The sequence below is a fragment of the Alligator sinensis genome, unplaced genomic scaffold (genome assembly GCF_000455745.1).
Source record: "Alligator sinensis unplaced genomic scaffold, ASM45574v1 scaffold455_1, whole genome shotgun sequence".
Lineage (NCBI taxonomy): Eukaryota > Metazoa > Chordata > Crocodylia > Alligatoridae > Alligator > Alligator sinensis.
In genome coordinates, this window is record NW_005842142.1 from 27,651 (window position 1) to 41,434 (window position 13,784).

At 41.0% G+C, this 13,784-nt stretch overlaps 1 protein-coding gene across 1 annotated transcript in view; it reads left to right on the forward strand.

Annotated features, from left to right (window-relative positions):
* Positions 1-564: 564 nt before the first annotated feature.
* Positions 565-13,784, forward strand: part of KIAA1217 (KIAA1217 ortholog) — a 403,141-nt gene continuing 389,921 nt past the window's right edge. The window contains exon 1 of the mRNA XM_025206131.1: positions 565-637. The gene's annotated coding sequence lies outside the window, so the exon portion shown is untranslated. The remainder of the gene's footprint in view (positions 638-13,784) is intronic.

Sequence of the window (13,784 nt, forward strand, 5' to 3'; positions counted from 1 at the left end):
AGGCTGAGCGGGACCCTGGTAGCAGCTTACCACTACACTAAGGGAGTACATCGAGGGCTCAGTGAGCAACTGTTCACCAGGGCACCTGAAGGAAAATCAGGAGTAATGGCCACAAACTCTTGGAAGACCATTTCAGGCTCAATGTTAGGAAAAACTTCTTCATAGTCAGGGTGTCCAGACTGTGGAATAGGCTCCCTCCAGAGGTGGTGCAATTGGCTATCCTGTAAATCTTCAAGAGGAGACTAGACACCTGACCCCCAGTTATCTTTCCTGCTTGGTGCAGGGGGCTGGACCCGATGATCTTCCAAGGTCCCTTCTGGCCTTACAATCTATGAATCTATATACATCCAAAACAAAATTAAAAATGTATTTTCCACATCCTGTACAAATTAACTATGGCATATTTCACTGTTTTTCATGATTTTGTCCCTTGCCATGTTATTTTCACTTACTTTAGTTGTGTGACCAACTTCCTCCTTTATGTTCTGACTTCCTATCTCTTTTTTCTTACATCAGCCTGCTTGTTCCTGAAAATGCTACCCTCATCCAGCCATAGATTCATAGAAAAGTGAGGCTGGAAGGGACATCCTAAGCAACAGAAGAATCTAGCTCCAGCCTCCATATAACTAGCCTCCAGGTATTTGAAGACTGTTATCAAGTCCACCATCAATCTTATCTTCTCCAAACTAAATAATCCCAGGTCTTTTAACCAAACTTTCTTCATTAGTCATGTTTTCCAGGGCTCTAATCACTTTTGTTGCTCTCTGCTAGACTCTTTCTAATTTGTCCTTGTCTTTTTTTAAGTGAGACCAACATATTTCTTTTTTTCCCTCATCCTTCTAATTCCTATATGGAAATATTGTCTTCCATATGGTTTCTTAGACTAGCCACTGCTATCACAGAACAAAATGTTTCTATATTTAAATGAAATAAATTACCAAACTCATTGAATTCTCAAAATGCAGACAGTACTATCACTCAGTCAGTTACTCATTTGCTTTTAATGCAGCCCAGCTACCTTCCCATATCTATACATTTTTGGACTAGATTGTGGACTCTGCAGGGCAGAGGACCTTGTTTATTGTAAGGCATTTTACAGATGAGTACATCACACTTCATTCACAAAGCATAAGTACATAGGTTTTAATGAAGGATATGATATTTGCCTTTCCTTTTTAAATATAAGCCAAGAAATTTCAGTGAAAAAAAATCTTTCTTCATCAGCACTGAGATTATGAAGTTAAATTCCCAGATGGTCAAGAAATTATATTTTAACATTTTCCATATAGCAAAATATATGTTGTATTTCCCTAACCATTTCCTGTAAATGATTACTTATTCAATGTGGATCTATCTGAGATAATATTGGTTCTAGGTGTGGAATAATATGGTCCACAAGGTTTTTGTTCTTGATGTGAAATGCCATTTGTTTGTGCCAAAAAAAAATGCTTTTTAAATTCAGTTTCTAGACTTTATTGTAACTCTGACATTATACCTGTGGCTGCTTCTCTGGTTCACATGGATTTACTTTATAGAGAATTGATGGGGAAAATTCAGGTGTTGGCATTTTGACTGAAGGTTTCTGCTTCTGTGACCAAATATTCTTTGAATCTTGCAACCAGTTCCAGACACAGGGTGTGCAGAGAACATTCATATAGACTTTGCTTTAGGTTGTCTCAAAGGAGAGCATCCAGTAGTTTACATTTGAAGTAACAGCCTATGGTCATAAAATTATTTCTTTGGAGACAAAGGTGGAAAATTGTTATCATTGGTGTTGAAAAGGTCACCTTTTTTTCTGTGCATATATAAGAATAAACTCAGTGCGCGAAAGGGTAATGGATAGAATTCTACAGGATGGTACTACTTTTATTGTATCCAGTTATCGGGATAAATATTACTTTGTTAATAATAAGGAACTTGAGCCACCTTTTAAATGTGAGATGACAGTCAGTGTCAGCTCCCCTTGTATTTTGTTGAATTAGCAGATCTGCTAGACATCATTTAATCCAGTTGCAGCTCTAAATATGCTTAACCGTAGGAAAAATAAGTATTCTTAACAACAATTAGTGTACAATCCTTAAACAGTCAACTCTTGGTTTAGAACAGTGAAATCTACTATAACAAGGAAGTATTTGTTTGAAATTGATATCTGGAAATGGAATGAATAATATACTTCATTCAAATGTTAGCCATGCATCTGAGTTATTTTGTGTTATTTTACCTGAGTAGGTGGGGCTTTCTAGTTCAGCTTTAATGCTGCCCGGTGTCTAGTCTGTACATGTCAGGAGGTTTTTACAATCCCTGATAGAGCAACTGCTCTTCACTGCTAGTCTGAGAATTCACCACTGGAGCAGAGTCATCTGTTTCATTCTAATACACGTTTACATTCCACAGGTCTGGTAAATTGTCTGTGTGACCACCCAGTGCCTTTTGTTTAAATCTGATCGAACTGGCAGTGCAGCACTTTAAATCCAGCTGCACAGCACAGAGTAACTCCAGAGCCTGTCTGCTGAAAAGTAAAGCTGAAAAGGATTTTTAGCCTTTGCAATTGGAGCAGGTAATATTCCGGCATATTCAAAATGTCCAAACCCTGTCGCTTGGCTAGACCTTTACCTACTAATACAGCATCTAAAGTGCCTCCATCTAGGAAAGAGGAACTTAACAGTAAAAAATTGAGAAAAATTAGTTTAGGGGAAAAGATTTTGAGAGCTGGCAGTGAAGGAAACCTGGGTAGACAGCAGCAAGAGCAGGTGCCAACCACAGAAGTGCTTGTTCAACGGAAGATTCCTCTTCTGAAAGGTAACAATTTATTCCATCTTGAGAAGGAGAGAAATCTGTGCAGTCATAGACTTTTAAAAGAAACATGAATGATGGCTATTTCATATCACCACTCAGTGTGTACATGTGACTGTGTTTGTGAAGTTTCAGAAATAGATTCTTGAAAGTGTGTGTGTTTGTGAGAGAGAGTTCATAAACTAAAAGCACTCTCAGTTAGTTAATTTTTATCTATAACTATGTTATGGTATGCAACCTAAATTATAACCGAGATGTACATTTACTTTTTTGAGACTCTCTTCAATGTGAAGCTTCATCTGAGTGTTATTTACAAGGACTGAAGTTATGAAATCATGTAGAAAAATCAGTCCCCTGAAGGAATATTTATTTAATACAATAGGTAAAACTTCTGTTCATGGGTCCCAGCAAGTCAATTTTCAGATTTTTTTTTGTGCAACAGAAGAGGTGAATGTGTTTTCTAAATGTGTTGTATGATCTTGCAATACAGACAAGTGCATAGGGTATTAGCAGTGTGACTGCTAAGATTGTGGTATTTTCCACTGGTCTGTTAAGGAGTGCTTAATGTATTTGTTACTACGTTTTTGATACATTGCTCTTTATAACTGTGTTGGAAAGTAGACATTTAAGCTACACAGTGAACACCAGTGATGAAGCTTCAGTGCACTAAGAAATAAACACTGTTCTTAAAACTGGATTTTTAATAATTTTTTTCTCTTTTAATGTGAGCAAGATCCCATTCTTTCTCAATGGAAATAGCATCCCTTTCAATTATAAAGCAGGCAAAAGAAAGTAAATTGAAGATCTCTGTAACTTGAAACTGTATATTTTCACTTCACACATAAGGCATCAAAGGTCACAATTTCTGTTCTTGCCTGAGTAAGGTTTAAAAGGTTTTTTCTTTTTGCAGCATGACTTTTATTATTACACAGTGAAAGAGAGGTGATGACACTTAATCTTATCCGGTGAAATGGATGATCTGTTTGTCTGTACAAAGGAAACTGGGTTTGAAGCACTTTATCAAAGGCAGAAAATAAGGCCTCCCCAGGCCAGGTTTTATTTGCTTAATGGCTGGTCTCACTCCTAGACTATCTTGCAGATTTGGCTGTGTAATGTGGACATGCTGCTTTGATCTTATGACATATGAAAGAAACTGAAACCTTTACTTTTACTTAAAAGAGAAAGATATACAATATTTTTTTCTACTTGCACTGGCCATACATTGACTTGATTTTGGATGGTAAATGATGTTTCTTATATTTCCCAACAAAATTTTGTCAAGTTCTACCAGATGCCAACTGTAACTGTATAATTACTGTTTATGCCTTTTTAAAATTAACTCAGCAACCAGAAACACAGTAAGGTTTTTAAAACAGTAGCTGGTCCCCTTTGCCCCTCATTTATTTGGTGCTTTTGGAAAGGAAGTTGTGCAGACTTTACAGAATACTCAGTAGGTTATTTTTAAGAGTTGTAACTTTTATTAAGCTCTAAGGGTATGTTTTTACCTGCTTTATTTAAATGTTTGTTGGACTGCATATTCCTCTGCCAACGAATAACAGTGACTGCAAACACTAGTTAGTATTGTAAATAGGATTTCTATAAAACAAAAATCTCATGGTCAAAAGTGACATTGAAACCTTGTTTATCCATTCAGCATTTCCAGTGCAGTGCTTACTCTTTTCTAGAGCATGACTTAATCCCTGTTTCTGCACTGAGTTTATAAATGTACACTAGGCAGAATCTTTATGTGAAGAACAAAAGATATTGTTGAACAATGTCTAACAGTGACACCCCATTGTGTGAAGGATGTGGAAGTGTACATTTGTCATGATCCAAGCTGTATTAGTCAATAGGGCCATGGGACTGAAGCCCAAGATGCAGTGACTTTAAAGATACTGTTCTGGAGAAGCAAGTGGGCAGATAATTATTGGAAGAGCAGCATCTGCAGCAGAGGAAGCTAAGTGGCAAGGAAAACGTTTTATTGGAAGGATTTTACTGCCTCTAGTATGCAAAGCAGTACATTGAAGAAGAGCTGCTTACTAGGGGCATGTGAAACAGGCCTTATTTGATTCAGATTTGGCCCGAATCGGGGACACTGATTTGATTCGTTGATTCGGATCACTGTCCCCGATTTCAATTTGGCTGAATCTGAATCTGAAGATTCACTGCTGATTCAAAGAATCAGTGATTCGGCCATAGACACAGCTTTGAATGTTTTTTCTACATACCTTGAGGTACCAGGTGCAGCTCGTGATGGTGGGGCAGATGGAGCATCCCACAGGAGCACAGGGGGCAACCCCACATGCTCGCAGGCAAACCTGAAAGTTGACCAGAAGTACTTCCGGTCCACTTCTGAGTCTGCCAGGGAGCACACAGGGGGGCCCTCCCATGCCCCCTGGCTTGGCGATTGGCTGTGGGGGTGCCCCCCCCCAGACCCTGGAGGCACTGGTGGCTGAGCCGAGGGTGGGGGGGGGCCCTGTACACTCCTCAGTGAACCTGGAAGTGGGCCAGAAGTGCTTCTGGTCCACTTCCTGGTCTGCTGCTGAGTGCTCTGGTGAGCCCCCCGTGCTCCTGTGGGACACTCCATCCACCCTAGCATCTCAGCATTGACGAGCTGCCTGGTACCTTGAGGTGTGTAGAAAACACAGTTAAAACTGTGTCCATGTCCAAATCACCAAATCTTTCTGAATTTCTCCGAATCAATTCAGAGGGTTCCAATTCGATTCGGAGAGATTAAAGGTTGTCCTCATTCAATTCGGAGTCAGAGATTTGGCCACAAAATCAGGCCAAATCTCTGTCAAATCGAATCAGGGACTGAAGCTTTGCACAGCCCTACTGCTCACCCTGAGAATGGATTTAGGACAAGGAACCTGAATGAAATGAGAATCTGGTACTGGGCATCTGAATGGAAGCCCCATGGAAATTATATGAGAAGTTAAATAGATGAGAGCTGGATAGATGCAGAAACTAAGATGAGGAATCAGGTGAAGGAGACTAAAAGTTAGGTTGGTTTAGAAAGATTGTAACTTGGATTGGGAGCCCAGAGGCACAGACCAGAAGTAGCTGGGTAAGGACAGTGAGACCAGAATGAGAAGCACAGTGGGGGGAGGCAGGGGATGAAGGAAAAGAGAGGCTTGCAGGGCTGGAGGAACAGGAATAGGCTGGAAAGGCTGGGGTCAGAAGAAGCCAAGTTCAGGGGAATAGGAAAGAAGGTTATCACACAATCCAAAATGGAACTCTATATTCATGAGTCGTACATTCCTGTTCTTCCAGCAAATATCTATGAAAGCCAGTGGCAAAGCATGCATCTCATCACCTTAAGTGTTTTTCTGTAAAAAAGAGATAACAACTAGCTACTGCAGTCAGTTACTCCATTAGCTCAAGGGGCAGAGGCTTCTGTTGTAGAGCAAAAGTATCTAACTGCCACTGGACCATGCAGGTATCGATATGATGACCCATAATGGAATTTTGTTTGCTTTTTGTTGGGTTTTTTTTCTTTTAAAAAATCAAGGAAATCATATACAAATCCTATCCCATTCCCCCACCTCCATTAAATGAACTTGATGGCTGCAAAGTTTACCACAAGGAGTTATCAAATGCCAGAAGCAAGGTTGCCTGTGCAACCTTAATGCAGGTACCCTTGTCTGCATACATTGTGACACAACTTATAACCATATGACTTCATACTGTTTTTTCATAGGACCTCTGCATCATTTTGGAATGGGTTGTGCTCTTTGGATGAATCAGGGTTGTAGGGGGCTATTGTCTGCAGAACCCCTGCCTCATTTGTTTCAGAAATTGGAAAAAAATGTCAAGAATGAAGCAGGGAGTTTCCAGAAGAGAGAGGGTGATCTCATAGTCAAAGTGGTTGAAAACAGCCCTGGAGAATTGGATTCTAATTCTGTCCTTGTCGCAAAGGTTTTTTGTGGTTCTGGGAAACTCAAAAGTTTTGCAGGTGGTACTAAATGAATGTTCAGCTTTAGATGTCCAAATTATGATCTTGTGCTTTTAGCTGCAACTCAGATCATTGAGAATTGTGCTTTGAACCTTCTAAGTGCTATCTACTGCTAAGTACAATGTAAGAACAGGTCCAAATCACAAACATTGATCACCTAAAACAAGCAAAAAAATTTTACCTACATTTATGTATGCCTTAGGTCCACAGATACTGATCTGTAAAATGGGTGTAAAAGCATACCTACAATCACACCCTTAACTACCAGAAGTTTTGCATTGAAAGTATTCTATAATATTTAATATCTTTACTAATCTAATAATGATGCCTTAGCAAAGCCTATGAAATTCATAGTTCTGTCTTCAGAGCAGGGTTTGAATGGTCTGCTGTAAATAAAGTCTGGGGCTGCACATTGAAAAAATGAGAACACAACATGAAATATTGTATAGATGCTCATTTAAGCGAGCACCATCTATTCTGTTCTCCGAGCATGACAAGAATCCTAAGGAAAAAATAATTTATTGTGCAGTGCAAGGTTGTATCATAATACATATTCAGAGGTGTGTCTACATGTTCATTAATGTACCCTAATTACTGTGAATTTAGTTTAGTACTTCCTTAATAAAGTACTAATTGAATGTGCAGTAACTAGAGTTACTGAACTGTGTGCTGGTGCTACTGTGATTTAGTCAGACAAGGTTCCTTGGGTGAATTTGATATCTTTTATTAGACCAACCCAAATGGTTGGAGAATAGTTATTAAGCAAGCTTTCGGGTTCAAAAACCCTTCGTCAGGCTAAGGAAGCTGCAGCAGTTGCTGTGTGCTCTTCCTGGATGGAATGAAAAGTGATTTAGTGACACTTACTGCCCATTAGCCTAATAACACTGTGCAGTAGGCTATTAGCATGGTTTCTGCCATGAAAATGCTACTCCATGGTGTATTTGGGTTAACTCGCAGTAAGCATCTCATGTAGATGCACCAAGAATGAACGTTGCACAGATAAACTTAATTCTGGAGTTTCCTAATTCTTAGCAACTGCAATATTCTTTGAACACTGAATATACTTTGAACAGTTTATAAATGTAATGTGTCATGTATTTTAGAATAAAATTTATTTTGAGAATGTTAGAGACTTGAAAATACTTACTGGGCATATTTTTTCTTTCTTATGCAAAGGTATAGTCCTTAGTTACCAGGAGTCTAATTGTACAGGACTTGGAAGGAGGGAATTAAAACAACTAACTATAAAACAGCTACCAGAATAGTCTGAAATAGCATTTCCATATAAACAGTGCAGTGGCTATAAGGTCTTTGAAAAAATTATCAAGCCTCACATTTGTGAGAGCCCGGCAGGACAAATTATGCTGAGGGGAAACCAGCACGGGTTCGTGGCAGGCAGATCATGCCTGACCAATCTAGTCTCTTTTTATGACCAGGTTACGAAATGCCTGGACACAGGAGGAGGGGTGGATGTCGTATACTTAGACTTCAGGAAGGCCTTCGATACGGTATCCCACCCCATACTGGTGAACAAGTTAAGAGGCTGTGACTTGGATGACTACACAGTCTGGTGGGTGGCGAATTGGCTGGAGGGTCGCACCCAGAGAGTCGTGGTGGATGGGTCGGTTTCGACCTGGAAGGGTGTGGGAAGTGGGGTCCCACAGGGTTCGGTCCTTGGACCGATACTCTTTAATGTCTTCATCAGTGACTTGGACGAGGGAGTGAAATGTACTCTGTCCAAGTTTGCAGATGACACAAAGCTATGGGGAGAAGTGGACACGCCGGAGGGCAGGGAACAGCTGCAAGCAGATCTGGACAGGTTGGACAAGTGGGCAGAAAACAACAGAATGCAGTTCAACAAGGAGAAATGCAAAGTGCTGCACCTAGGGAGGAAAAATGTCCAGCACACCTACAGCCTAGGAAATGACCTGCTGGGTGGCATGGAAGTGGAAAGGGATCTTGGAGTCCTAGTGGACTCCAAGATGAACATGAGTCGGCAGTGTGACGAGGCCATCAAAAAAGCCAATGGCACTTTATCGTGCATCAGCAGATACATGACGAATAGGTCCAAGGAGGTGATACTTCCCCTCTATCGGGCGCTGGTCAGACCGCAGTTGGAGTACTGCGTGCAATTCTGGGCGCCGCACTTCAAGAGGGATGCGGATAACCTGGAGAGGGTCCAGAGAAGGGCCACTCATATGGTTAAAGGCTAATGGCCACAAGCTAGCAGAGAGCAGATTTAGATTGGACATTAGGAAGAACTTCTTCGCAGTCAGAGTGGCCAAGGTCTGGAATGGGCTCCCAAGGGAGGTGGTGCTCTCCCCTACCCTGGGGGTCTTCAAGAAGAGGTTACATAAGCATCTAGCTGGGGTCATCTGAACCCAGAACTCTTTCCTGCTTATGCAGGGGGTCGGACTCGATGATCTAGTGAGGTCCCTTCTGACCCTAACATCTATGAATCTATGAATCTAAGGTCCAGTATATTTAGCTGCTTAAGTCTAGAAATGAGTTTCAGAGGGCATTTGAGAGCTTTCTCATTCCCTGGGGTAAAAACTACTGCCATTTCTTACTCAGGGACATCTCAGAATATCAGAGTTTAACACTGACTTTATATTCAAAACTGTATGGACCCAAGGTTAAATATTACCCATACTTGGGCTTCATGGATAGTATAATTTAAAGAAAAAATGTAGATTGAGGTAAAGAAGGAAACACTTGGCATGGTTAAAGGGTGAATGATCTTGTGGAGCTAGAGAACTGGTGACAGCAGTCCAAGGTGAGCCTGTTGTATCCATTTAAAATTTGTCTCATGCCTCTCCAGTTTATCACACATTTATTCTCCTTTAAATAGTATAGCCTCACAGAGTCGAGCACAAAAACTGTTAAATATTTCATTATTGCCGAATATCATGTAGCTTCTGGACCTTCCATAAGACCATGATTATTAGTATAAAGATACCATATACAACAGAAAAAAAGGTACCTGAAAAAGGGATTTTCCTCATTCTTGGGGCTTGCTATATATAACTTAAATGGTGAAGTAAAAGGCAGGGCAAAGCTGAAAAGGCACTTAACATAGATCTTAGTATATATCTTCCCCAGGTTAGCTCCCATAAAACGTTGGGAAAATGTTTCTACTTTTAGAGTTTTCATTAAAGGCCCATTTGGAAAAAAGGAAATCTTGGTGAATACCCCGTTTCTCTAAATTATTGTATCTGTCCTTGGTAATCCACTGCAGTTGAGGATAATTGTCTGATCTGTGGGTCCAAAGATGGCTGATGAGGCTCGTCAGACTTTGCTGGAACTCAATCATGTTTCTATGAGGGGTGGGTGGCTTCAGACTCTTGATTTGGTCAGAGACACGCCATTTCTGCCACTCTCATTTTTCTATCTCCATTTGTTGTCATAAGGTTTCAGAGTACTGAGATCTTCGCAGAAGACTCTTCCTCCTTTGGAGCAGTCCCGGGAAGTAGTCCTCCATGAGTTGAAATTGATGTTGCGTTTTTTCAAGGTGACCTTGTGGACATTGTTGAAGTGCTTTCTCTGGCATTTTCTTGAGCGTACACCTTGACCGAGCTGGGAGAATAAAACTTGCTTTGGGAGTCTGGAGTCAGACATCCAGACTATGTTGCCAGCCCAGCAAAGTTGATGTTGGATGCTTGTAGAGTTTGCTAGTGAGAGGATGCTAATGTTGGTGCGTCTATCTTCCTACTGAATTCAAAGGATCTTCCACAGATAGCACTGACAGTACTTCTCCAATGACTTGAGGTGTTTCCTGTATGTTTCCATGTCTCAGCTTTGTACAGTAAGGTAGGGATCCTGACTGCTTGATAAACCATGAGCTTGGCTTTGGATCTGTTGTTGCAATTTTCACATTCACACACCCATTTCCTCAGGTGTCCAAAGGCTGTTCTGTTGGATTTCTTTGTTGATGTCAGCCTTCTGCAAGAGATGGCTTCCAGGGTACAGGAAATAGTGTTCTCAAGAGTCTCATCATGAATCTGAATTACCAGAGCTGGAGACTGCTCATTAAGAGCTTGTTGATGGAGGACCTTAGTCTTCTCAGTATTGAGCATCAGTTCCATTTTCTTGTATGACTCAGCAAAGACATCAACAATTGCTTGAAGTTCTGCTTCCAAGTGAGCATAGACTACAGCATCAGTGTACTGGAGCTCGATGATTGAGGTTGGGGTGGTCTTGGTTTTGGCTCAGAGTTGGCTGAGATTAAATAGCTTACCCTTCGTTCAGTAGTGTAGTTACACTCTGACTGCAAGCTTGTTGATCAGATGTAGCATCATGGTAAGGATATCAATAAGAGTGCTGGAGTGAGGATGCAGCCTTGATTAACTCCCGTTTTAACCTTAAAGAGATCTGAGATAGATCCATTACTGAAAACCACTGCTCACATACCATCATGGAGCAGGCTAAGTGTGGTGGTGAATTTCAGTGGTTATCTGTATTTCAGAAGGAGCCTGCACAACGTTTCTCGGTTGACAGAGCTGAAGGTTTTTATGAGGTCAAGGAAGGCAATGTAGAGAAGTTTATATTGTTCCTGGAATTTTTTCTGCAGCTGGTGAGCAGTGAAGATCTTGTCAGCTGTGCCTCTTGATGCCCTAAACCCACACTGAGATTCTGAGAAGAGTTCTTCAGCAAGTGGAAGGAGATGGTTTTCACAATGATCCTTCCTATGGTGGACAGCAAAGTGATCCCTCTGTAATTTCCACAGTTGGACTTGTCTCCTTTCTTGAAGATTGTCACAATCATGACATTCCTGAGGTCATCTGGAATTTCCTCATCATTCCAAATCCTTTAGATGAGGTCATGCAGCTGTGATATGAGCTCCTCTCCCTCTTGCTTGAAGATTTTAGTGGGGATTCCATCTGCTCCAGATGCCTTGTCGTTCTTCATCTTCTTGATGGCTTTCCTCACCTCACCAAGGGTTGGAGGGATTCTGAGATCATCTCTGACTGGGTGTTGCAGGATGGAGTTGTGAGAACTCTTGTCAACAATAGTCTCAATTGAGAAGGTCTTCAAAATACTCCTTCCAATGGGCATTGATGGCTTCCCTTTCCTTGATCAGATCTCCTCCATCCTTAGGCTTCAAAGGGTTTATCCCTGAGTGCTTGGACTATAGATAACTTTAGGGGCTTTGAAAACACTGCACATATCATGGATGTTAGTGAGATGTTGAATTTCTTTCATCTTGTCTTCCTACCATCCATTCTTCATATTGTGAATCATGCTTTGGACCTCTGCCTTAGCTTGTTGATGATTCAGTTTCTTTTGCTTGGAGTTTGTCATTCTGCCAAGCACAAAAGGCCTTGTGCTTGCAGTCAGTCAACTCTTGTATCTCCTGGTCATTCTCATCAAACTAGTCTTGATGTTTCCTAGTAGAGAATCAAAATGTCTCTTTGCAGGCACTGATGATGGTGGACTTGAAGGCACCCCAACCATTGCCAACATTCTCCCATTCCTGTTGATTTGGAATTTGCTAGCTTTTTGTTGAGGCACTGGTGCAAGAAGTTACACTTGATTGGGTCCTTGAGTCCTTTGACATTGATCTTCTGTCAGCATTGCTTCTGCTGCCACCATTGTTTGGGAGCCAGTCTGAGTGACATAGCTAAGTGGATGAGTCAGTGAGCAGACCAGCAGTCATCAGCTCCTAGCATAACTCAGGTGATGCAGACATCTTTGTGATCCTAGGCACAAACTATGACATAGTCAATCAGGTGTCAATGCTTACATCATGGGTGTCACCATGATGTTTTGTGCCTGTTTTTCTGGTGGAACAGGGTATTGGTGGTGATGAGCCCATGTTCCATGCATTTTGTCAAGAGGAGGATGTCACTGGAGTTGACCTTTCCTACTCCTTCCTTGCTGATGATTAATTCCAATAGGAGACTTGTTTAGTTTGTTTATGAGTTCATTTAAAACCAACTCGATGAAGTCAGCATTCTTCTTCCTGTCTACCCTTCCAGAAGTAAGTATAGCTGCCTCCATGCTCTTTGAGTTTCCCATCTCCTACTCGCTAGGTGTTACTCAGTGCAGCAACATTGATGTGCTGCCACCTGGGTTCTCAGGCCAGGATTGCAGTGCAGTACCCTGGGCATTCTCTATTAGAATTGTCCATGAGGGTTCTGACATTCCAGGTCCCAAAATTGATTATGTGCCTTCATTGATTTTGACTGCAGGAAAGGTGATCCTACTGGACATGGTTATCTAGTCAGGAAGAGGGTAGACAGGCTATGTTTAGGGCACCTTTTCCTAGCTCCTTCCCCATGTGGAGTGAGCAGTGTGGATCCTGAAGAGGGATGCTCAGTCACAATTACAGTTGCCGAATCATGCCCATACCTCATTGAAGTGCTAGGTGACCTTCTTGTAACTGCTGCCTTTGTGCCAGTTCATAATTAAGAGCTTCCAGACCTCACAATCCTGCTTCCATCATCACAGCTGAGAAAGTTCTTAAAATAGATCTTAAAATATATCTCCACCAGGTTAGCTCCCATAAAACATTGGAAAAAAGCTTCTACTTTTAGAGTTTTCCATAAAGGCCCATTGGAAAAAAAGGTAACCTTGGTGACTGCCCAACTTCTCTAAATTATTGTATCTGTACCTTATGGCAATTGACATGTAAGTGAAACATTATCCCAAACACATAGTATTTTTACATTTTTTCCTTCAGTCTTTTAATTTACCCAGAATTTATCATGTATTTAATTCAGATTTTCACTATTTCTAGGAAGTTTCCCTTCATGTTCAGGGTTACATTCCTCAGTTTCTGTCACTTCAAGGGCTGCTCTGAACAAATCTCAATTTTTTCTTAGACCAGAATACTTAGGGTAAAACTCCGGGCTCATTGAAGTCAACAGCAATGTTTGACCTCAGTTCAGGCAGGATTATGCCCTGTTTTTTGCCTTTGGCTATGTAGTTTTGGTGTGTCACCTTCCACTTTTGATCCCTGGTTTGTATTTGAGGTTTGAAGAACACAGCTATTGTTTGGATGCATTATGCTCATAACCACAATTATATTTTATAA